Raw genomic sequence first — 27,608 nt, 5'->3', positions numbered from 1 at the left:
CACTTGGTGTTTGTGTGTGCTTTTCTAAATGTTTTAACTCCAACTGAATCTCTACGGAATTTTACTAGGTTCTCCATCCCTTCTTTTTTCAACTCATTTTAATGAGTTGGACAGGAAAATCCCTGCTTCACCTCAAAACACACAGTACCCAACCCTCACATTTCCCATTAATCAGTGGCCATCTGGGCCAGTCCTCTCCCATCCCCACTTCCCATAACAAACTTCAAGGGAGAAACACAAGGAGGGTGGCCAAAAACATTATACCATACTACTACCATTTTGGTAATAATGCACCTATAATGGCAGGGTAAGATCTGGAGAGCAGACTCCCATGAACCACCTTGGGAATTAAATTACCAAAAGCAATAAAGTGACAATTAAGTGGTGTCAAGCTCTAATCCAAGGGCTCCTAATCTCTGTACCATAGATGCCTGAGAAGCTAATCAGTTCTTACAAAGATTTTGCCAATCCATATATATAGGAATCTAGTAGCTGTGCTACTATTTTTGAATAAATGCAGGTATTTTATGGTTATTAATGAAATATAAATTCACTAAAATAACACTGAATTCATAGAAGATATATGATGTTATAACAGAAAAACAGAAAAGGAAAGCATTTTCTTGGTGGCAATGGTAAATGGGGTGTTATTCCAAGAAGTATTTTGATACATACAAGAAATCTTCATCCTTGAAAATGTTGGGAACAGCTCCTCTAATCTACTGAGATAATGGCAAAAGTCAACTATTTAACAAATGCATTATCTGATAGATTTGTAGACAATATGTCATATAAAATGTGACAAAATGCACTTTAGTCTTACTGTAATAAAAAGGATAAGAAGTGAAATGTAATTTTGTTTTTAAAACAACTGTGGACATAAGGCCTCTAGGAAATGTATGGTAAAAATTGTTAAAAGCCTTCTGCAATTGCATAATCAAAAATCATTTCATAGAACAAATGTATTCACATTACTATGACAACCCAAATGCTAAGCTTGTAATTTAGGCAAGTAAAAATCAATAGATTTTCTAATTAATACTTTCCAAACTCTATTTATCCACATAAATGTCATTCATATGGAACTACTTAATTTCAATTCTTAGTTTTTGAGAATTCCGCTATAGTTTCTGATTATTCCAAAGACTTTCTCATTAATCTAGTCTCTTATGATTTATTATATATTTCTTTCTTGGCATGAGGCCAACCACAATTACAATGATTAACTAATATAGAAACTTATAAATATCTGATCCTAGATTTCTATTTTGAACTCTATCTTTCCTAGGTCTGGCTTCTTTTAATGAAAAACTAAAGGGAAATGGGGAAGAGCCTGAATCTACAAAGTGAATAAACAAGGAAATTTTAAAAAGAGGGAAGTGAGAAAATGCAAAGGAAAAGAGAAACTATCAAAAGAATAAACCACAATAAGTAGAAGACCTTTGGATTCTACAGTTTCATACACATACATACACACACACACACACACACACACACAAGCACACATACTTTAATATAAGAGAGGAGAGGCCAAAAAATAAAAGGAAATCATATATGAGTAAGGACTTTCAAAGTATGAATATAAAGTATGCATATATTGTGGCCACCATTGTAATTCATATTACACATGAAGGCTAAATAGTGGAGCATAGCTTTCTAAAGTGTATCTTACTTGAAAACAAGTCTCTAAATATATTTCATCAAAACACATTTTAGACGCACATGAAAATCTTAGCTCTATATAAAAGCAATCTATAACAGGTACTCCACTAGAAGGCAGTCCAGTTATTTTTCTTCTAGCTGTGTGTTTTCCTTCCTACTGAAATTGTTAGAGAATTCAGGCCAAAAAATAGTTTGTGAAAATAAAAGGAAGCCAACTGGGTTTCTAAGCTATAAAAGGTTAAAATGAAACATTTCCCCTAGAAGCTTTGTAAGCAACACTTTTCTCCAAAATTTTATGACAGCTGGTACAGCATGAAACCATATGCCTTTTTATATCTCCTAAATAAAAATGACTAATTTGACTTATTAGCACTGATTCTCTGGAGACAGAGCTAAGAGAGTTCCTGCAGATTTATCTGGTTCTTATTATATTTTAACAATGTCTGCTTTTACACCAGAAACAATTATGCTAGCCATCTGTTTGCAAATATTTGTGAAGAAAATGACAAACTTTACCTTTATGCACTTCAGATAGCTTTTAAAAATAGAGTATGTTGGGTGATTCACATCACAAAACTCTTCAGAGTTATATGATATTACCTATGAGAGAAAGGAGATGACATGCCCAGAGTGGATTTCAAGTAATCAAATCACCAAATGTTAGAGGCCCTCAGAGACCTCTACTGTCTAACTCTCGTTTTAAAGCTGAAATCCTATGGTCCAAAGAGGTTAAACAACTTGACCATAGTCACACGGCTATTTACCAACAGAGAGAAAACTAAAAGACAATTTTTCTGACATATCCAGTATTATTTGCATTAACCTCATCCTCCCACTGAGAGTCCTTTCTCTCTAGAGAGACACAACTGTGGAACTACAGCAAATAATGTCCAGAAATTTAAATCAGAACTGAAAATTCCTTAAGAAAGTCAAGATTCTATCTTGCATATCACTGACATATTGAGAGAGGGCTTGATAAGAGCTGACTGCTCACCAGATATTCTAAATAAGAAGTAGGCTACAGAACAGATTCTGTCTATCATGAGAATCTGGTGTCATTTCTCTTTAGCCAAAGACTACCAAGAACACACCTGTAGTTGAATAAGTTGGGCCTATTATGTGTTGCAGTGAGAAAGAACATACATCAAGGGAACCATGGGCATCTCAGGAAGAATGTGTTAGAAATAATCTATTAAAGGACATGGGATTAGGTTGCATAATTTTGGTCAGGATCTAAGGAATAAGAAGTTCCCTCTAGATGGGATGCTAGCAGAAAGTGGGGTCGATTCTGTGATTGGGTATTGTATTAGTCCATTTTCATTCTGCTGATAAAGACATACCCAAGACTGGGCAATTTACAAAAGAAAGCAGTTTCATGGACTTATAGTTCCATGTACCTGGGGAGGCCTCACAATAGTGGCAGAAGGCAAGGAGGAGCAAGTCACATTGTACATAGATGGTATCAGTCAAAAAGAGAGAAACTGTGCAGGGGAGCTCCTCTTGATAAAGCCATCGGATCTTGTAAGTCTTATTCACTATCATGAGAACAGCATGAGAAAAACCTGCCCCCATGACTCAATTTCCTCCCACTGGGTCCCTCCCAAAACACTTGGGAATTCAAAATGAGATTTGAGTGGAGACACAGCCAAACCATATCATTTCACCCCTGGCCCCTCTCAAATCTCATGTCCTCACATTTCAAAGTCAATCATGGCTTCCCAAAAGTCCCCCAAAATCTTAACTCATTTCAGCATTAACTCAAAAGTCCACAGTCCAACATCCTATCTGAGACAAGGCAAGTCCCTTCTACCTATGAGCCTGTAAAATCAAAAGCAAGTTAGTTACTTCCTAGATACAATGGGGGTACAGGCATTGGGTAAATATAACCATTCCAAATGGGAGAAATTGGCCAAAACGAAGGGGCTACAGGCCCCATGCAAGTTCAAAATCCAGCAGGGGAGTCAAACCTTAAAACTCCAAAATGATCTCTTTGACTTCATGTCTCACATCCAGGTCATGCTGATGCAAGAAGTGGCCTCCCACAGCCTTGGGCAGCTCTGCCCCTGTGGCTTTGCAGGGTACAGCCTCCCTCCTGGCTGCCTTCACAGGCTGGCATTGAGTGTCTATGGCTCTTCCAGGCACACAGTACAAGCAATCTGTGGATCTACCATTCTGGGGTCTGGAGGTCAGTGGCCCCCATCTCACAGCTCCACTAGGCAGTACCCCAGTAGGGATTCTGCGTAGGGGCTCCAATCCCACATTTCCCTTCTGCACTGCCCTAGCAGAGGTTTTCCATGATGGTCCTGCCCCTGCAGCAAACTTCTGCCTGGCCATCCAGGCATTTCTATACATCTTCTGAAATCTAAGCAGAGGTTCCCAAACCTCAATTCTTGACTTCTGTGCACCTACAGCATCAGCATCACTTGGAAGCTGCCAAGGCTTGGGGCTAGCACCCTCTGAAGTCACATCCCAAGCTGTACCTTGGCCCTTTTCAGTCATGACTGTAGTGCCTGGGACACAGGGCACTAGGTCCCTAGACTGCACACAGCATGGGGACTGAGGGCCCAACCCACAAAATCATGTTTTCCTCCTAGGCCTCTGGGCCTGTGATGGGAAGGGCTTCCATGAAGACCTCTGACATGCCCTGGAGACATTTTTCCCATTGTCTTGGGGATTAACATTTGGCTCCTCGACATTTATCCAAATTTCTGCAGCTGGCTTGAATTTCTCCTCAGAAAATTGGATTTTCTTTTCTAGAGCATTGTCAGGCTGCAAATTTTCCAAAGTTTTACACTCTGCTTCCCTTACAAAACTGAATGCTTTGAACAGCACCCAAGTCACCTTTTGAATGCTTTGCTGCATAGAAATTTCTTCTGCCAGATATCCTAAATCATCTCCCACAAGTTCAAATTTCCACAAATCTCTAGGGCAGGGGTAAAATGCCACCAACCTCTTTGCTAAAATATAACAAGAGTCACCTTTGCTCCAGTTCTCAACAAGTTCCTCATCTCCATCTGAGACCAACCTCAGCCTGGATTTCATTGTCCATATTACTATCAGCATTTTGGTCAAAGCCATTCAACAAGTCTCTAGGAAGTTCCAAACTTTCCCACATTTTCCTGTCTTCTTCTGCGCCCTGCAAACTGTTCTAACCTCTGCCTGTTTCCCAGTTCCAAAGTCACTTCCACATTTTTGGGTATCTTTTCAGCAGTGCCCCACTCTACTGGTAGCCATTTACTATATTAGTCCATTTTCACACTGTTGATAAAGACACACCCAAGACTGGGAAATTTACAAAAGAAAGAAGATTAATGGACTTACAGGTCCATGTGGCTGAGAAAGCCTCACAATCATGGTTGAAGGCAAGGAGGAGCAAGTCACATCTCACATGGATGATATCAGGCAAAAAGAGAGAACTTGTGCAGGAGAACTCCTCTTTACAAAACCATCAGACCTCATGAGACTTATTTACTATCACGAGAACAGCACAAGAAACACTTGCCCTCATGATTCAGTTACTTCCCATTAGATCCCTACCACAACACATGGGAATTCAAGATGAGATTTGGGTGGAGACACAGCCAAGCCATATCAGGTATCTTGGTGAACTGTATTTATAGGGAAGGAAGAATTTAAAGCTACAATTAGTAAACAAGTAACAATCACTTATTTTAGTTGAAAGGGAAGGAGGCATTGGTGTTGAATGGGTTGTACAGTGACCTTGTTTTTGTCTCACTCCATCATAATTTCAGAGTGATCTTGTCTGGTGTTGATTTCTGTGATGTTCTCCTGTCGGCCTAATTGTATGTAACAGTTCAGCCTGCAGTAATATAAATAAAACCTAGTTGTGAGCATCAGACAAGCTCCTGGATATCATCAGCTACCTTTTAAAAATTTCTCTAAATGTATTCAGTGGATGGGGCAGATGAACATATCTGATTCTTCAGTGCCAATTTTGCCTAGCCCTCAAATGGAATGCCTGAATCTCTATAAAGAAAACTTTGAAATCCTCTTTTACAAAATCAAACAACCAGATCAAAACAGCACAATGCAGCACTTACTATCTACTCATACTATAATAACTGTAAATTGGAAAGCAAAATGAATTTGACACCTGGAAGTTTGAATCCTGACACTGCTTCTTGATAACTATGTGACTTGATAGATATGTCACTCTGACACTCTCAAAGCCACAAGGATTGAATAAGATGATACAATTTGTCTCAAGAGACTCACAATCATGACTTCTCAAACTGTTGTCTCTTTCTCAGTTTTTAGTCCTAAGAAACATTTTCTTCTGCAAGCCTTCCTATAACCAGGGAGCATTTACAAACAAGCACTTCATGGGCCTTGATTACTTAATGTCTCATCTTGACTTCTAACATCGAGTAGTTAGATTAACCCTTTTAGTCATGGTAATAGTTTATCTTTGCTTCAGGTTCATGGCAAAATAATCCCAAATGACACAATTAAAATAATGACTGATTAATAGGAAAAAGTTTACAAGTGGGGAGAATGATATGAACAGATAACAACTAGAATTGGCACTTGCGTATAGGAAAGTTGAAGGATAAGATATTCAAGCTTACTGAGCGTATTCTAAAAATGCTGATCAGGAATAAAGGGAAATTTAATAGCATTGACAAATGAAAGAGATGAAATTTATCATTAAAGTCAACACTTCAAATTCCTATGACCTATAAAGCTTTTTTTTTTGAGACAGGGTTTTGCTCTTATCACTCAGGCTGGAGTGCAATGGCTCATTCTGCACTCACTGCAACCTCTGCCTCCTGGGTTCAAGCGATTCTCCTGCCTCAGCCTCCCAAGTAGCTGGGATTACAGGCACCTGCCACCGTGCCCAGCTAATTTTTGTATTTTTAGTAGAGACAGGGTTTCACCATGTTGGCCAGGCTGGTCTCGAACTCCTGACCTCAGATAATATGCCCACCACGGCCTCTCAAAGTGCTGGGATTACAGGCATGAGCCACTGCACCCAGCCTATAAAGTTCTTTTTGATCAGATGTAAATTAGTTCTCTGACTAAATTAGCAAAAAGAAGGAGGAGGAGGAGAGGGAGAGGAGGTAGCAATAATCACAGAAGTGAATAATACAGAGGCAAAGAGTATGTTTCAAGATCTTAGAATTGTAAAACCTTTTTTACAGAAGATTATGAAGAAGGCTCCAGCCAGAAAGCAGAAGGGAAAAGGCATTTCTGGCAACAATTACTTAAAACAAAGGAACAGTCACTGACCTCTTGGATTGCCTTTGATCATTTGGATACCTTGAGGCTCAGGGGAAATTTGAAAGTTTCACAAATATCTCCTGACATTTTTACTTAGTAGAGTCTCATTTACCTTTCCAATAAAATTGCAAGGTTTCTAATATGTAGCACTGACGATTCTTTCCCAGTTGCTTAACTATTAGTATCCTCAAACCTCAGTTATCCATTCACCCAGTTGAGAGGCTTGCCCAGATACATAACACAAAATGTCAATCTCCTGCCGGAAATTCTGTTAGCATTACAACTCCAAGTTCCTGAGTTGCACACATCAATATAACATGAGAGGCATGGACCTGGAACAGAGTTTGAGAGAAATTCTTTTAAATAAGGGTGCTGGAGTTGCTCTTCAAGGACCATCCTGGCTCTCACGTTATTTGACTTAATAACTACTTCAATGGGATATAAAGCAGAAAAAGAAACAAATGTCAAGAAAAATAAAATGTCAAGAGCCTCATTAGCTCAGTTGGCTAGAAACAAGTGCTAATGACCCTAGAGCATAGGGTCACAGATGTGATTGTTCCCTGGGCTAGTTGGCTGCCACATACCTTACTTATAACTGCCTAACACTCGCACAAATCCTTCCTAGTGATGGAATAGCATCGATGAATCAGTAAAATAAATCCCTACTGTAAGAAATACGGCAGAAATCTGCATTATCCAAATCATTACAAGGCATGTTTACTAAAGACCTGACTGTCCTTCAAATTAAAGAAACAGAATACAAAATAACAGTACTCACTAACTCACCTCCAGGCCCATGGGATGTTGAATGCATACAACCAGGAGGCTCTCATAGCCATGGATATCCAGGCAACTCTGCTCACACCAGTTGAATTGTATGTCTTCCAAAGATCAGTGTGATTATTCACAAGCCTATTGATGCTAATTATACCTTGTGTAATAAGGAACATGGTAATGGTGAAGGACAAATGCAAAGAGAAAAACAGACTCAATTCCATGAAAACAAAATTGCAACTTATTAAAGGAAAGCTACTGAAAAAAATAAAGAAAAAAACTATCAAATTGTGGATGAAACAACTATAAAAGATTGGTTGGGGTGGGAATCATAAACATTCAGAAGGACTCCATACCCAAATTTCATAACAAGTCCTGTTAAATTGGTAGTCTAGTTCAAAGAAACCAAAACTGGAAATCATAAAGGATGCATTATACTCCGGTTTCTGAAAGAAAAAATACCAGTGGCATACTGGTTACAAGAGCTAATTAAATTTTGAGAACTTTGTGAGTCTGTTATTAAATATTGCCATTGTTAATAATTAAATGATACAAACTTAAGTTATATTAAAAATAAAAGTATTAAATACCAAAGACTCATCACTTCCTAAATATTTTTCTACATTTTACCATTATCCCTATTCTTGAGGTTATTTATATTTATTCTGTCTGTATAAGTGGAAATACTGTATAATTGTGTGCTGCTACACATTTCAACTCTACATTAAATGTTATGTTGATAGCTTAAAAATGGCGATGGTGAAAGTATTTACACCACAGGAATCATGAGACACAATAATTAGGGCCATTTTTTTCCAGAAAGTTGGTTGTTAAACATTTATCAGCAGTTCACTAAACAACAGTGAAATAAGTAAATGGGACCATACTCAAAGAAAAATCCTTAACCTACAGCAGAAGGCTGGTAAATACACACATGTGTTTAGAAGTCTTAAGTTAAAATAAAAGTGCTAAGATATGTATATATTTTTTAATGTCCTCCATTTTAATATTTTCAATTAATCTACAACTATTGGTCCTGATTCATATGAGGGCTTGCCCTAGAGATACTAAAAAAGTAGAACAAATTTTTATAACCTTTTGGAAAGTAGTTTGACAACATTTATTGAGAAATCTGAAAATCCATACCCCATCTCCCAGAAACTTCACTTCTACTACTTTATATTAAGAAAATCATAATTGATATAGTCCAACGTGTATAAACATGTTCATCATATTATTTAAAATAACAATACATACATAAACAACCTAAATGTTTAGCAGTAGGAAAATGATTTAAGTCATAATACATCTATATAATAGAATATAAAAAGGGCCGGGCGCGGTGGCTCACGCCTGTAATCCCAGCACTTTGGGAGGCTGAGGTGGGTAGATCACGAGGTCAAGAGATCGAGACCATCCTGGTCAACATGGTGAAACCCCGTCTCTACTAAAAATACAAAAAATTAGCTGGGCATGGTGGTGCGTGCCTGTAATCCCAGCTACTCAGGAGGCTGAAGCAGGAGAATTGCCTGAACCCAGGAAGCGGAGGTTGCGGTGAGCCGAGATAGCGCCATTGCACTCCAGCCTGGGTAACAAGAGCGAAACTCCGTCTCAAAAAAAAAAAAAAAAAAAGAATACAATACAATGAGTAAAATCATGTTTCAAAGAATATTTCATGACTAAGAAATTCACCAAATATTAATAGTGGTTATCACTGCGTGATGGGACTTATACATTGAGTCAGTGTTTTATACAAGTAATGCATATGCATTATTGAAATGTGATAAAAATAGAAATAAATAAAAATAAGAAAATAACGATCATCCATAATTCCACAACACAAAGATAACTGTTTAAGCTTTTATTGTTTATTCTTGCAGATTTTTATCTTGTGTGCTCTCACATACACACACACACACACACACACACACACACACACATTTTCAACCAAAATGGCATTATAAGGTGCATATTATTTTGTAACTACTTTTTTCACAGTAAGTCTTGAAATCTTCATGGAAAATTTTTACCTTATTTTCATATTTCCAATTTAAAAAATAATGACCATAAAATAGCTTCTTTCCAAAGACAATCCCCAATGGACTATGCCCGTGGATGTTGGCAGCTACCCTCATGGAGAAACTATGTAAAGAGGTCATATAGATGGAGAGAAGCCCTAATACTATATGGATAGAAGGAAGGCTCGGCCTTTTCAGCATCCTCACTGAGCCCAACCTTTCAGCAGTGCCCACCAAGGCATATAAGTGAAGCCATCTTGGATTCTCTAACCCAATCAAACCCTTAGATGACTGTAATCCCAGTCAACACTACATGGAGAAGAAGACCCATTCATCTGAGTTCAAGTCATCCAAAAAGAGATGACAATAAAATGTTGTGTTTAAGATATTAAGTTTTGGATGTTTGTTAAGCAGCAATAAATAACCAAAACAGAACATGCATTTTTCAAATAATATGGAAAAACAATATTATTTTTAAAGGTATTATAACACGTGTGTACTTTTGCATATAGAGACACATATACATAAATATATATAACTTATTTCCTGCCTGAATTAATAGTTGTTGTTGTCTAGTACATACTCTATTCTATATGATGCGTACCTAATTTCACTATTCAGATTCATTCTGTGTATAGGAAAGAAAAATTGCTAACACTGTAAATTATTTATTGAATGTAAATCTAAAAACCACACAGACTAATGTAGTTTTTTATGTGTGTGTTTTTCTTTTCATATGAGGAAACCAAATCACAGAGAGTAAATTATTAGTCCAAGGTTATCAAAGTCACACTAGCAGTTGGTCGCTGAGTGAGCACTTGAAACCAGGTCTCTGGTTCCCAGACCTGTACCCCTTCCTCTATACTATATTGTCTCTTTTAAAAATGCACCACCTCTTTTCAGACAACCATAGAACTGAAAAAAAATTATCTATCAGAAGATAGATGCAGTCTCTACTTGTCTAAAAACTAGAAGAATCATAAATCTTACAGAATAGCCTGGTCTTCAGGGATTTCTAGTCAGATAGATTTGGGCAAGCCAGAAAAGTTCAGATGTGTTGCAAAAATCTATGGGTAAGCACTGAAAATATTATTGCTTGAAGTGAAGGCCACATGACAGAGAATCTACTTGCTTATCCACCGAACACTATTCATTTAAATTTATGAACCAGTCATTCCCATGTGAACACAGCTGGAGATGGCATGAGGGAAGCCAAAAATTGAGAGTGGTAGAAGAGAGAGCTAAAAGAGAAAAGGAAAAATGAGAAAATTGAAATAACAAAAATATATATAATGAATTAATCCCTACTTCTTCCTGTCCCGTGAGCCATGAAACACCAAAGGAATAGTTCTAAGGAAAGGGAGTCTGATTCATTGGCACGTAAACCATGAACCGTAACATACCAAGACAGCCCTTTCATCTTACCGCCTCCTCATACTAACCTAGTAAGGCACCACAGAGCTGGAAGGTACCTAATTTCAACTTCTGCTTTTCTTCTGCTTTTCTTTTGTTTTCTTGTGCAATATCTAATATTAATGTGTTAAATAAGCAACACACCCTTATAAGACACAACTAGAGAAAAAGTCATTTCCAATTTTATCAGTTATGGAGAAATACAGTAATTCCATATGTAAGTCTAAGAAGGTCAAAAGAGGCACTGGTTGGTAAGAAATATTTCCCTTCATCTTCAAAATGTGATAGTCACAAGCACTAATCCATATAGTCGTGAAGAAGGGGCTTAAAAGATCAGCTTTGTCAAGGCAGAGCATTTACAGAAGTTTAGAACTGAACTCTGTCAAAGGTAAATACCCACCTTTATATACGCACATGCACCTTAATAATGTCAAGGTACTGACTCCAATACAGATTTCCTTGCTTCAATAACTGCCTAGTGCCCATAACAAAGAGACTGAACAGTTTCCAAAATAAACTAGGAGAAATAGTACATTTTGGGGGATAGAGAAATTCAAGTTACTTGCCTTAATTTTCTCAGTACAATGAGTCTATTAAATTACCTCACACTACCAAATAAAATCATGTAACACAAATGCCATGCCCTATGGAACTGCTAAAAAGGAAATTCTCAGCTTCCTTTGATGGAATTCTGGTAAACACATAGCATGTGCAACCTGCAGTTTTCCCACCTTTCTTGACCTGTCCCTGTGTGCTGAATGTGAACGGAAGCTCCAGTGCCAGGTACTGTAGACAGTATTTATACTCACCATTGTTTATTTGTCTTGCATCAGATATTTTTCAAACTTCTTGGAGCAATGCTCTTTGTAATCCCATTCATTTGTGTTCTTCATAATCTCACTCACCTAATGGGTCATATTAGAGGGAAACTGCACCTAACCTGAGAACTCCATGTTTTGAGGACAATGAGGTGACTTATTATACAGATACTTAAACTCAGTGACATTTTCTGGTTTTCCTCCTGAATAGAAGAACAATTATTTTGACAGTGTGTGCTGCCCCTCCCCTTCAGTTGAGTATTCTGTGTACTTTCTTTACAGTTTGTTTATTTCAATAGACATCCTTGCGCTTATCACTTTTTTTTTCTTAAAAAACAAAGGCATATTTTCTAAGAGCTTTCTGAAAAACACTGGAAAATTCTACAAAATCTACAGACAGTTTGCCTGTGTCAAATCTTCTCCTACATAATATAAACTATCATATAAAAAATAGGTTTCTCTTCCAGAAAGGAGACAATTCCTTCAAACAAAGTATTCAAGGCCAGGCAGTGGCTCACATCTGTAATCCCAGCACTTTGGGAGGCCAAGGCGGGCAGATTACAAAATCAGGAGTTCGAGACCAGCCTCACCAACATGGTGAAACCCCATCTCTACTAAAAATACAAAATTAGCCGGTCGTGGTAGCAGATGCCTGTAATCCCAGCTACTCAACAGGAGGCTGAGACAGGAGAATTGCTTGAACCCGGGAGGCGGAGGTTGCAGTGAGCCAAGATCATGCCACTGCACTCCAGCCTGGGCGACAGAGTGAGACTCTCTTTCAAAAAAAAAAAGTATTTGAGACTCAAAATTTGCTGCATGGACATCCTTTAGTGAGAACGCAAAAATTTTAAATTCACATTATGTGTGAATATTATAAGAGGAGCAATTATGGAAAGTTGTACTGTCATAGTCTCACTGTCTTGAGGAGCAACTGAAAGTACAGAAGTCCCCTTCCTTCCCTACTGTAACTTTCCACAGTTTCAGTTATCCAAGGTCAACCAAAAATATTAAGATATTTTGAGAGACACCACATTCACATAACTTTTGTTACAGTATATTGTTATCATTGTTCTATTTATTATTAGTTACTGTTGTCAATCTCTCTTTACTAAAAATACAAAATTAGCCAGGCATGGTGGCACATGCCTATAATCCCAGCTACCCAGGAGGCTGAGGCAGGGAGACTGAGGCAGAAGAATCACTTTAACCTGGGAGGCAGAGGTTGTGGTGAGCCAAGATTGTGCCATTGCACTCCAGAGTGGGCAACAAGAGCAAAACTCGAAAGGAAGGAAGGAAGGAAGGGAAGGAGACAGGGAGAGAGGAAGGGAGGGAAGGAAGGGGAAAAAAGAAATAGTATATATAGGATCTGGTATGATGCAGGGCTTCAGGCATCCACTGGGGGGCGGCGGTCTTAGAACATATCCCTTGTGGATAGGGGGAGCTACTGTAATCCAAAACTTTGTACCCTAGATGACATTTCTAGTTGACTCAGTTTCTTTTTCCAGAAGAGGAAATTATTCTTTCTCTTTAGCCTATAGCAATATTTTAATCATAAAATCAAAGAATATAGAGAGAGAAGAGTCACTGAAACCTCTAAATACAGATAAAATTTTGTAAACTCTTTCCCTAAATTCTCTTTGAACAACAATTTGTTATTTTTATGGTTTTTTTGAAAAATTACATGATGTTCTGAGACACTTGCTATGACAACCCCAGGAGTGCAAAAATGCTGTTTACACATAGAACAAGTATCACAAGAGATAAAATAATACAAACATTCTTGCAATTTGCTTTAATGCTGACCTGGAGGGCTGCATTTATGAGAAAGGGCCATGATATATGTACTAAATTTGTAAAACTGAGTCCATCATCAAAGGCTTCAGGGTATATGTATGTGCAAGACACTAAAGCATGAAAAAAAAAACTTTAAAATGAATATGTAAGGCTTAATTCCAAACCTGAAAGCACCAGATCTATGTCTTCAGAGAAACAGAAAGAACACTCCCCTAGTTTTTTAGAGCAGTTCCCAACCATGAGGTTATGACACATCTGTGTCACAGATAAATTTTGAGCTGTGCTGCAAGCAATATGTTTATAATAATATTTTAAAAGAAAGTTCGTAACTGATTTATTTTGAAAAAAATAATTTAAAGCCAATTAATAGTGATCCTCACTCATGTGCACTCCAGTATGCTTTTTAAGTGGAAGAGAGAAGTTGAGCAAGGTTACAACTTGTTCCCAGATATTATCCCCTTGTACACATGAATGAATCCATTTGTTCACTGATTTAACAAATGATTTTTAAGTTACTAGAATGTTCCAGGCACTATGCCAGATACTGTAAATGCAAAGATGATTAAAGCAAGGTCCGTACCCTTTGCAGAACCCATATAACTAGTGTGGGAGGCAGACATGTAAAAAACATAAGTGAAATCCAAAGCGATGAATTTTTTTTGTTTTTTTAAGATGGGGTTTCACCATGTTGGTCAGGCTGGTCTTGAACTCCCGACCTCAGGTGATCCACCCGCCTTGGCCTCCAAAGTGCTTGGATTACAGGCGTGAGCCACCGCGCCCGGCCACGATGAATGTTAATACAAGTAAATGCTAAGTGATAAGGAAATACTGGAAAGAAAATAACTTTTTCTGGATAAGTCAAGAAAGATTTCACACAATTAGGTTAGTTGAGATAGGTCTTACACAATTACTAAGAATTTACTCAGGAAAAGAGGCAGGGAAATTATAATTTATTCTCTAGGAAGTGAGAAGACATTGGAGTTGCTCTTTTTGTTGTTTATGACTTTTTTTTAAGTAGGAAAGCAGCATGACTAGACTTGTTTTCAGAAAGTGAATTTTGTATCGATACATAATAATTATATATATTTATAAAGTACACATATTTTGATACAGGCATACAGTGTATAACAATCAAATCTGGGTAATTAGGATATCCTTCACCTCAAACATTTATCATTACTTTGTGTTGAGAACATTCTAAACTTCTAGATATTTTTGAAATATCCAAAAAAATATTGTTACGTATTGTCACTCTACTGTGCTGTTGAACACTAGAATGTATCCCTTCTATCTAACTGTAATTTTATACCCATTAACCAACTTCTCTTCATCCCCCTCCCACACACACCCTTCCCAGCCTCTGGTAACCACCATTCTACTCTCTACCTCCATGAGACGAACTTTAATAGCTCCCACATATGTGTGAGGACATGCAATATTTGAGAGAAAGCTAACCTTGATGATGATATATGAGATGCCTGGGAGAGGAGAGATAAAGTGGAAGCTTGAATTCCAGTTAGGAGGTTATTGGAAGAGTCAAGGTAAGAAATGGTGAGAGCCTGAACCAAGCAGTGCCTGTAGGAATCAAAAGACTGAAATAGATTTAGATTTAAGTGCTATTTAAACAACAGGACACTCAATAACGTATGATGACTGATTGGATTCAAGAGGTGAGGAAGAGATAAACTAAACAAAAATGACTCCAAATTTTCTAGCTTGAGTAATTTAACAGATATTGGTATTATTAATCAAAGAAAGAGACTAGCAGAAGACAAAATAAGTTTCAAGAGATGAGTTTTGCTTTGGACATGTTGAGGTTGAGATGTCAGTGGGTCGTTCAAGTAGAGCTGTTCCTCAGAGAGACATATTGTAATCAGATTTCAAGAAAAAAGTCTTGGTTAACAATAAAGATTGACATTCATTATGTATAAGTTGTAGCTAAAAATGTAGAACTGAATGACATCACCCAAGAAATGTGATAACAGAAAGGGGTGCAGGCCAGAATTCTAAGGAATACCAAGCCTTGGAGAGTGAGCAGAAGAGTGGGGAAAGCTGAGAAAAAGAAGGCATTAGGCAGACAAATGAATAGAGAAATGTGCTTTGAAAAAAGTTTTAAAGGAAGAAGTTGTCAAAAATATTATGTGCCAAAGAAAATTAGAATGAGTACAGAAAAGAGGCCACTGAATTTGACAAACAGGGTGTTATTAAGTGATCTTAGAGCAATCTCAGGAATAGAAGAGCAGAAACCAAGAATCCATTAAGCTAAAAGACATATACCATGTTCACTGAAGATCAGGAAAGGGGATTTAAAAGATACAATACTATCCAGCTCCCATAGAAATCATTGTTCCTTCTGCCACGAGCCTCATAGATGGTTACAAATATATTAATGAAAGGAGGGGTGCAGGAGAGGTAAAATGCCTACCTTTTGACTATGATCTTCTGTGCCAGTTATTAGCTTGGTGTTTCTCAGACTCACCTTCTGTGTTCTACTTTATGAAGCCCTGTGGTGCTGGGGCTGCAACTCTGCAAATCACATTTCCAGCTGGCTCATTTGCCATGAGTTCCCTGATAGGTCCGGAGGCTACGGAGCACTGAAGGAAGAATGCAAGGCTGAAGAGGGGCAGAAAGGGTTACTCCTTTCTGTTTGCTTTCTGGTTTAAGTGTTACTGAAATAATGGCTCCTCATCAAGGCCAAGGCTTTGGTTCCAGTCTGCAGCTTTTGGTCCCATTGTTCCGAGATTCAGACTTATTGTGTTCCTCGAAGGACACCGGCACTGGGATGCCAGCACCGTCCCCTCAGGAATGTGCTTTCCAGCTCTATATGGACACTCCTCCAAGTTTCCTGGTTCTGATAACCCCAATCTCTTCCTTTTGTCCCCGTAGTCCTACAAGTGGTAGCTATTTCCTGAGACAGGGAATGATAATAGGCAAAGAACAGGTTTGGAGAAGAAAACTCCATTGCTCTGTAATGGAGATATTAAAGACGTCTTTGTGATTAATATAGTGACTACAAGACTTTAGGCACTTTTTATCCATCATTTATTCAAACACACACACATTTTATATGTATATATATATTTATATATACACATACACACATATATAGTATATGTAGATATAAAATATCAAAATACATATATTAAACTCTATACATAATATTGAACTATATATATTAAACTATATATATATGAATAATATTAAATTAGCCTATCATAAGGAAGTCTGAATATTCTGAGTTGTTTTTCCTGTAGTGAAACAGCATTGGACTGAACAAGCTGATTTGTGCTGATATTTGCACTGCCTCTAACTGGTTGTGTGATGTTGAACAAGTCATTTCTTTCTTCTCTCAGCATTAGTTTTCATATTTATAAAATGAGTAAATTGATTATACTTTGATGGCCACCCTACAAAGTACTGTTGATTATGGCAGGAGGTAGAGAAATAGGGGTGAGAATGGCAATTGGCAATAGAGGGGTAGAGCATGGGGAAACTTGTATGACTATTTTTGAGAGTCCAAGTTGGCACCTCTGCTGAAATTTTAAGTCACTTTTTTGCTTGAGAGGCAGGACAATGCAGTGATTAAGAACACTGACTCGGATCTCAAAGAGATTTGGTTTATTTTTTTCAGATGTAGTTTAAAATTCTGTATCTACCACCTATTAGCTCTCGGATGAAAGGTAAAACAATTAAGCTTTCTGATTCTTACTTTCATAATCATTAAAATTAGTATACATGTTTCATAAAATAGAGGTCTAGGGTTGCTGGATATGAAGCGATAGGAGGGATAATTACTTGAAACATTAGGAGGAGCTTTATCTGTTTACTGAAACCACTTTGAAAGGTTGTACTGCCATATCTCCATGTAGAAAGAAAGGTTTCAGCCCCTTACCTGGATTAAAAAGAACAGAACCCACAGATATACGCTATTATTTTTAGGCATTTGATATTTTTCTAGTAATGAGGAATGGCTGCCCATTGGTGGATTCATTTGGAAAGAATGAAATGTTCCTGGATTTCGTCTAATTACATATACTAAAAGCATCTGTCCTGGTGAATACTGAGTTAATCTGCTTGCTTTCCTCGCACATGCATTAAGGAAAAAGCATCTTAAGGAATTTTTTAAGGTGTTGGGATATACTCCAGAGATATCACGGAAAAAATAAGGATGAGTACATCAGGACCTATACTGAATATAAGAAACTACAGTGCATTCATAGATGCATGAGTGATTTTTTTTCCACTACGGGATTAATTTCATAGAATACTGTGGCGTATTTCTTAGCATTTCTAGCCAGTGAAAAGCGGATGGAAAAAATTAAGAGCAACACCGTCTTTCTGACCAAAGGAGACAGTTGTTTAAATTCCCTATGCTTGCTTTCTAAATATTATTCTGCTATGCTAGCTTGCCTCTTGGTCTTAAAATAGAATTTTGCAAGTACTATTTACATCCTTATGTCAGTCCGTTACTACAAAGCAGGTGAAAATTAAACATACAGTCCCTGGAACCAGAAAATTCAAGGCAGATTTCTAAGGCCAAGAGGTCATCTCCTTAGGTTAACATACATTTGGATACATTAACCCATCCCATTCCTAAACAGCCACACTCACATGCAAATTTTCCCTATAATTTGAGGCATCTGTAAATAATGCAGATGATTCTAGGTCCTGAAAGTGCCAGGACAGAAATTAGGCTCCTTTGGCAATTGCAGTAACTTTTTCAAGTTACACAGATATCACTTAAATGTCTGGTTCATCAAATAAAATATGATATATAAAGAAAGGAGTAGGAGGAAAATGTGGTAGAGACATGTATTTGAAATGATTTAAAAATATGTCTCCTTTGAATGACTAATATAATGTTCCAAGGTAGAATTTAGCGGTTTCTTAAATGCTTTGCTCTAAAAGCATATTTACAACCTGTACTCAGAATGAAAAGTTGAATAGGAGGAGTATATGAGACAGCAACAAATCTTTATTTCAAAATTTTTGTGCAGGCTTTTAAGAACAAATGTTAAAGTTAAATGCTAGCTCTTGCATATTCTAGGTAGAATAATAAGTAGGTTTTCATATTCTTTGAAAAAGAAAAGAAAGAAAAAATCTGTGATTTTTGGTCATGAAAGAGAAAGCCTGTGGTGAGAGATTTAACTATAAAGGTTTGGGCTCAGGCTTATGCTTTTCCATTGTCTATAATAATTGATTGAATCATGTTTCTTTATTTTCTAAAGAAAACACGATCATAGTAAACAATATGTTTTTACTTTTCAGGGATACACACTAATACCCTTTTTTTCCCAAGCACTTGTACTTGTCAGAATGTACTCACGTACATTTCACATAAATGTGAGCCTCTTAATGTCCATGTGTGATGAGTAAAAGAGGAATCATCCTCTTTTACAGCTGAACTGACCTTCAGAGAGACTATGACTTGCCCAAGGTCAGATTGTGTATCTCTTTAATGTTATTTGATTACAAGCAAAATAAGCCCAGCTCACACTGACTTGAGGAATAAACAAATTGTTCATTGGCTAATGTAACTTGAAGCCTGCAGGGGTGGCGTGGGAAGGGAAAGAAAAGGTGAACTGTGTTTACCCATGGCTAGATCCAGAGACTGAATGATATCATCATGTCTCTTTCCCTTATCTTGATCACTCATCTCTGCTTTCCTCTGCATTGCCTGTGTTCTTGGACAGGCTCAATCCTGATTGGAGAAAGATGACAGCCATCAGCTGTAGTCTTACATTCCATCCTCTTACCAAACAGAGTGCTTTGTTTTCCCAGTTGATGAACATCAACCTGGCTTTGGCCATAAATATGGAATATGCTGATTGCCCAGGCCTAGGTCACATGCCCCTTGGAACTGAGGACAGGGGTGCTGTTAACCCTACCTTAAGCTCTATGAATTAATCACAGAAGGGAAATAACTATCTTAAAGGAAAGTCAGTCTGCAGTTACCAAAAGAAGAGGGAATAGATCTTGGGCAGGCGAAAAAATTATCCACACCTTCTAGCTTCTAAGTAGGAGTACAAGGATTCAAACCTAGGTCAGCTTGACTTCAAAGTGTTCCCTCCTTACACTATATTATGCTACCTCCCTATATTATTTTGTAAATATTATACTGTTTTGCTCAATATAACTCAAAAATAATCACAAAATCTGTTAATACTACCTGAGGAAATCTCTATACTGCATATAAATAGTGACAAAGAAAATTACTGGCATATGTAAACAAATTAACATTAAAGATTAAATAATTCAATGTTTTCACAGAAACTACCAAGAAAAAGATTGAGCTATCTCTTTATTAACCAAACCTTTCAGTGATGGCTTCCCAACTATATCAACTCTACCTCATTCTAATTCTACATCAGTCCATGTCAAGAATTGCTTATGCTAATTTCTGAAGGGGATAAAAAATGAGCAGTACCTAGATCCTGTCACTAAGTAAAATGAAATTTAGTGGGGTCTAGAAGATGAGAATGAGAATTAGGTGGCCTTACAAATAGCTACAGTTATGCACTGCGTAACAAGGTGGTTCTACAAGACAATAATGGACCTGAACAATTCCTATCACCTGGTGACATTGTAGTTGTCCTAACATCGTAACACAATGCATTAGTCATGTGTTTGTGGTAATGCTGGTGTAAACAAACCCACTGCAGTGCCATTCATATATAAGTATAGCACGTACAATTATACAAAGTACATAATACTTTACAATGATAATAAACAACTATGTTACTGGTTTATGCATTTATTGCACTACACTTTTAATCATTTTAGAGTGTACTCTTACTCATTAAAAAATTTTAACAGTAAAACAGCCTTAGGTGTTTTTTTCATGAGGTATTTCAGAAGATGACATTGTTATCATAGGAGATGACAGATTCATATGTTTTATTGCCCCTGAAGACCTTCCAGTGGGACAAGATATGGAGGCAGAAGACAGTGATATTGACAGTCCCGACCCTGTGTAGGCCTAAGTTAATGTGTGTGTTTGTGTCTTAATTTTTAAGAAAAAAAGTTGAAACTGTAAAAAATTAAAATTCAAAAGCTTATAGAAAAAGGATATAAAGAAATATTTTTGTACAGCTGTATAATGTACAGGTATACCATTTTTTTATTGCATTTTAGGTTTTGGGGTACATGTAAAGAACATGCAGGATTGTTGCATAGGTACATACATGGCAATGTGATTTGCTGCCTTCCTCCCCATCACCTATATCTGGCATTTCTCCCCATGCTATCTCTCCCCAACTCCCCACCCCCCGCTGTCCCTCCCCTATTTCACCCCAACAGACCCCAGTGTGTAGTGCTCCCCTCCCTGTGTCCATGTGTTCTCATTGTTCAACACCCGCCTATGAGTGAGAACATGTGGTGTTTGATTTTCTGTTCTTGTGTCAGTTTGCTGAGGAGAATCTGAACAAACAGGCCTTGCTAAGTGCCCCCAGCTTATTACCATCAGATCATACTCCCTTTGTCAAATCCGACTTCTCTATATCCACTTCATCAAACTTAGCATAAAAATACACAGGTTTCTCCTGTTTGTTTGAGTCAGCATTTCTGAAGGTTCCCATATCACATAAAACCTACATTAAATAAATTTCATTGTCAAAAAAAAAAGAGTAAAGTATACTCTCAGTTCTCAGGTATACCATTTTTAATCATTTATACTATATTTTTAGTGTACTTTTTCTATGTTTACATACACAAATACTTACCATTGTGTTACAATTGCCTACAGTATTCAGTACAGTCACATACTGTACAGGTTTGTAGCCTAGGAGCAATAGGCTAAACCATATAACCTAAGTAAGTAGTAGGCTATACCATCTAGATTTGTCTAAGTACACTCTACGAGGTTCACACAACAAAATTGCCTAGTGACATACTTCTCAGAACATATCCCTGTTACGCGATGAATAACTATACATTATGCAAATCAAAACCACAATGAGATATCATCTACCATTTCACACCAGTTAGAATGGCAATCATTAAAACATCAGGAGACAACAGATGCTGGAGAGTATGTGGAGAAACAGGAACACTTTTACACTGTTGGTGGGAGTGTAAATTAGTTCAACTGTTGTGGAAGACAGTGTGGGGATTCCTCAAGGATCTTGAACTAGAAATACCATTTGATCCAGCAATCTCATTACTGGGTATGTACCCAAAGGATTATAAATCACTCTATTATAAAGACACACACACACATATGTTTATTGTAGTGCTGTTTATAATAGCAAAGACTTGGAACCAACCCAAATGCCCATCAATGTTTGAGTGGATTAAAAAAAGTGGCACATATACACCATGCACTACTATGCAGCCATAAAAAAGGATGCGTTCGTGTCCTTTGCAGAGACATGGATAAAGCTGGAAACCATCATTCTCAGCAAACTAACTCAAGAACAGAAAGCCAAACACCTCATGTTCTCATTTGTAAGTGGGAGTTGAACAATGAGAACACATGGACACAGGGAGGGGAACATCACACACCAGGGCCAGTCAGGGGTGGTGGCATAGGAGAGAGAGAGTAGGGGATTGGGAGATAGGGGAGAAATAGCATTAGGAGAAATACCTAATGTAGATGATGGGATGATGGATGTAACAAACCACCATGGCATGTGTATACCTATGTAACAAACCTACACATTCCGCACATGTACGCCAGAACCTAAAGTATTAAAAAAAAATTGTATAAGCATTCCCAAGTAGCATGGAAAGTAATAGAGGAAAGAAAATCCAATTTGGGAGGACAAGAAAGATTTTATAAGGATGTGGTGGCATTTGCAATAGATCTTAAAAGAGAGGGTAAGATTCTGATAACAGATCTGAGTGGAGGTAGAGGAAATAGAAACATTAATCTGGAAATGATGACAGAATGAAATTTCTTGACTTTCCTTCAAAATTAGACTGAAGGGCTTAATTTTACTTTTAGTTTGTGAAGATACAGTCCAAAAGCAAAGAATTCTACTAAACTTCCAGCCTCTTGAACACAAGTTAGAGTCCCTTTCTCACTTTGATCTTTTTGTTTCTACATCTTAGCCAATTCTTTTGGATATTAAATTTATTTAGTTTATGAGAAATTATCACATGGTTGTTTATTTCTCTGTAATAGCCTCTTGATATAGCAAAGAAAAAAATAGATCAATCTTCAGGAAAAGATTTTTAACCACCTGAAATAATAAAATGGATGCATATAACCTCTTGAAATTAGTTTCACCTCTACTACCCTACTTTGGTAAAGCAGACACTAAAATAAATATATATGTGTGTTTGCATATGTGTGCATACACAGACATAAACATATATATGGACATTACTTATTATTTGTTGTTCTCTGTATAGTATATATAGTGTGTATATGTGCGTGCATGTATTCTGTGTCCACATACTATATATATACATGTATAGTGTGTATTCTTTAATAACCTCTTACTGATTTTCTAGCATAATACCTACAGTGATCAGGTATTTTCAATTTGCTATAAGGTAACTATCCAACTCCAAGACGTAGAAGAAACTCACTTCTAGTTTATTGCAAAATCAGCATTTAAATCCTAGGCAAGCATTAAGGCCCAAATAAAAACTCAGCTCCTATATGAAGCATTGCCCCATCTGCCCAATCCACAGACACACTTGCTTCTTTTTAAGTGCTACAGCAATTACTAGCAATATCACATTTTCTGAAATTACCATATATTACATATATTATTTGGTTGTTCCCAACTGTAAGTTTCTTGATGATAGTGATTATATCAAACAATAAATCTATGTTAACTGAACACCTACCATGTACAAGATGTTCTTAGATACTACTGGGAATATCAAAAACAAACAAAACAAACAAGATAACCCCATGGTTCCTGCCCTTACCTTAAAGAGGTTTTACTTTATTAAGCCTACATAGCACATTAATGCATGTTGTCAATTTTGATTGATTGAAAATCAGTGTCAGCTTCCATGAACTTCCTAACCTTTCTACCACTTCAATTCAGAGTTTCTCTGTTGCTACATCTACTCGCTCACCCTTCTCTACAGCATCAGAGGAAAAAGGATCTTCTTCCTTTAAAATTTCACACTAGTACTTGTGATCTTGAATACATCTCTTTCAATACTCTCCAGGCCCTTGGACTTTAAATTATCCCCTCATCTTTCCAGCATTTTCCAATCATTTTCAATTGCCTCCTCTTACCTCTCCCACCACTCCCTTGACTTCTCTTACCCCAAACCCAAATCCAAACTCCCACAGATCTCAACTAGTCAGAAAAGACCTTTGCTTCAACTTGCTAGTTCTATCCATCATTCTAGTTTATCCCCATGTTGACTAACATATTTTTAGCAGTGTCACTCTATCCACTGCCTGTACTTTCATTGTTCATTATGGAAGCTACACATTCAGAATGGTTTCCTGCTCCCAAATATATAAGCTTTTTCTTATACCTCATTCCTCCTTAAGATATTTGCAGCATGTAACAATGTTGTCCAGGCTCTCTTTTGTGAAAAACTTCCTTACATGGACTTCCAAGAGCCCTTTCTTACACCCCTCTCTCCTCCTTACTGGCTCCTTCTCCTATCATATCCTAATAATGAACATTCCCTAAGACTCAACCCTCCGCTTTTTATTTCTGTGTTTATACTCTCTCCATCTGATAATGCATCTGTTCTCAAAGCTTTAAGTATCTGCTCATGCGAAGAAATCTAAAAGGTAAATTAGATCATTTTATTGTCCCCAGATAATATCTTCCAATAACTTTCTATTACAAAAAAATAAAATTTAGGCCAGGTGCTGTGGCTCATGCCTGTAATCCAAGCACTTTGGGAGGTCGAGGTGGGTGGATCACTTGAGTCCAGAAGTTTGAGAGCAGCCTGGCCAACGTGGCGAAACCCCGTCTCTACTAAAAATACAAAAATTAGTGGGGTGTGGTGGTGCACACCTATAGTCCCCACTACTCTAAAGGCTGAAGCAGGAGAATCACTTGAACCCAGGAGACGGAGGTTGCAGTGAGCCAAGACGGTGCCATTGCACTCCAGCCTGGGTAACAGAGTGAGATGCCATCTAAAAAAAAAAAAGAAAAAAATAATAAACAAAATTTAATGTTCTTTAGATGCTTTTCAAAGCCGTCCATAATCTGGCTTCTGCCTTCCTCTCCAGCTTCATTCTGTGCCACCATGTCCCTTGTTCTGTAAGCTCCAGTCACCCTGGCCTTCTTTCTGTTCTACAACACAACAAGATCTCTTCCACGTCTAATGCTTTTTGTTCCCTCTTCCTGGAATGCTCCTGTTTCTACTTTTCCTGGCTGTTCCTTTCTCATCTATCAGTTCTCAGGCGAAATAGCACTTTCTCCCAGGCTTTCTTTGACCACCTAATGTAAAGTAGCCCTCCCTTCATAGAACCAACCATGATTCTACTATTATATGATTCTATGATTATACATAAACATTTTCCTAGTTTATTGTCTGTCTCTCCCTCTTGACTACAAGCCTCTTGAAGAAAGGTGCCATGTCTGTCTTATTTGCATTCTAACTAGCCGCAGTGTCTAGCATAATGCCTGACAGAATAGGTGCTCATTAAGTGTTTGATGAATGTATAATTACAATTCCAACTTTGACTTGATTTTTTCCAGAGTTCCTGTCTCATATACTAGTTCTCTATTGGTCCTTTACATTTGGATGTCTCTTCCCTAACATGCTATATCCCAAAATTATTTTATCTTACAAAACTGCCCTCCTCTCCTAATGATAATATGTCTATGTTATAATAACCTCCCCTAGGCAAATCTTTTTTTTTTTTTTTTGAGACAGAACCTTGCTCTGTCACCCAGGCTGGAGTGCAATGGCACTATCTCAGTTCACTGCAACGTCCGCTTCCCAGGTTCCAGAGGTTCTCCTGCCTCAGCCTCCCAAGTAGCTGGGACTACAGGCATGTGCCAGGACCTTCGGCTATTTTTTTTTTTTTTTTTTAATTTTTAGAGACGGGCTTTCACCATGTTGGCCAGGCTGGTCCTGAACTCCTAACCTCAAGTGATCCGCCCACCTTGGCCTCCCAAAGTGCTGAGATTATAGGCATGAGCCACTGCACCCAGCCCCACCAAAACCTTTCATGTTTCTGCTGGGGTATCACTTGATGATATCGTTTTCTTCACATCCATGGTCACCACTCTGGTTCAGCTTGTTATTACCTATAGGCTAGGTCGGTGAGTGATCTTCAAAGTTTTTTATCTTGTACCTCACCCAGATTTTTAATAAATGAATACTCATCCTCAATATTTGTATTTATATATTAGATATATGAATCCAATGATAATATGCTGCCACTCCTCATTCTACTCCCTCTACTTTAGTAATCCAGATATATTTTATAGTTCTCCAAATATATCAAGAATGTTACACCTCTGTACCTTTGCAAGTCTTCTTGGTCCCTGAAAATCCCCATTTTACCTCCTATTCTATAGGATTCTGTTTAAAATATCACCTTCTCCGTGAAACTTTTTCAGAGCTCCCGTCACATACATACCAGTACCACCATGAGCAGCAGCGCCATCACCTTGCAGTATATTTGTCTATTTGTATAGACATCTACAAGCAGGTAGAACACTAAATTATAGATATCTGCTTATGTTTGTTTCTCACTCTGGACTAAAAGTCTCCAAACACAGACAACCAGCAGTAAAAATGTTTGAGTACTCATCCCCTACATAAACATGATTGTATTACTGTATCATATTACTATATAAGTTATATACTACTAGATTATCTTTATTACACTGTATTTATATTCCTGTAATAACATATACATTATGAATTGTGAAAGGTAAAATTGAAAAAGGATGAAGTGAAACATAAATATGAATAGTAATTGAAGTTCTAATCCTCTCTCCTTTCCACTATATTGTTTTGAACACATTTTTGAGGCTTTGAGGTGTTTGCATTCTTTTTTGTTATTGTTGTTTTATTTTTGTTTTTTGTTTTTTGTTTTTTTTAAGAGATTGCATCTTACTCTGTCACCCAGGCTGGAGAGTGCAGTGGTGCGATCATGGCTCACTGCGGCCTCGAGCTCATGGGCTCAAGCAGTGCCCCCCTTTCAGCCTCCCAAGTAGCTGGGACTACAGGCACGTGCCACCAAGCCCAGCTACACTCCTTTTTGGAGGTTTGTGGTCTATTCTATATTATTGTAATAACTTCCAACACACAGTAATCTCTTCCTCTGATAGACCCCTATGGCACTTAATTGGCATTTTTGGTAGTTCTTATACAACTAATTTGAAATTAACAAAATATTTTAATAATTATTTTTATTTGACAATATTTACTGAGTGCCTGTAATATACCAAAAACTTTTCTAGACCCTGGGGTTACAGCAATGAACAAGATAGACAAGGCCCCTGTTTTTATGAAGCTTACATGCTGGGATGGGGAGAAAGAGAAATCAAGATAATTGTATCATATGATTGTAAGCAGCTTGAAGACCTATAGTCTTATAGTGAGAAAATAACAAGCGTTCAAATTAGGCAGATCTGGATTCAAATATGCAGTTTACTACATATAAGGTCTGTGATTTAGGCAAATAAATTAATCACTCTGATTTTGTTTTCTTGTCTGTAAAATAAGAATAATAATTATCCTCTCAAAAGGGTGATTGTGAAAATTAATAAGGTAATGTATAAAGCTTCTAGAATAAATGTCTAGCCAGTGATATTTTAAGTGTATTTTGTAAAATCTTCATAGCTAAAACAGCATATATTATATTATCTCTATTTAAAGGAATTTACAGTAATACTAGAAATAGGATATGGAAATTCTCTTTTCAATTCACCCTAATTAGATAAATTTCAGGGCAGATTTGAATGTGAGGAATATGCTTTGGAAAATATTAAGGAAG

The sequence above is a fragment of the Aotus nancymaae genome, unplaced genomic scaffold (genome assembly GCF_030222135.1).
Source record: "Aotus nancymaae isolate 86718 unplaced genomic scaffold, 86718_ANA_hifiasm-v0.15.2.pri h1tg000004l, whole genome shotgun sequence".
Taxonomy (NCBI): domain Eukaryota; kingdom Metazoa; phylum Chordata; class Mammalia; order Primates; family Aotidae; genus Aotus; species Aotus nancymaae.
This window is presented reverse-complemented; position numbering follows the sequence as displayed.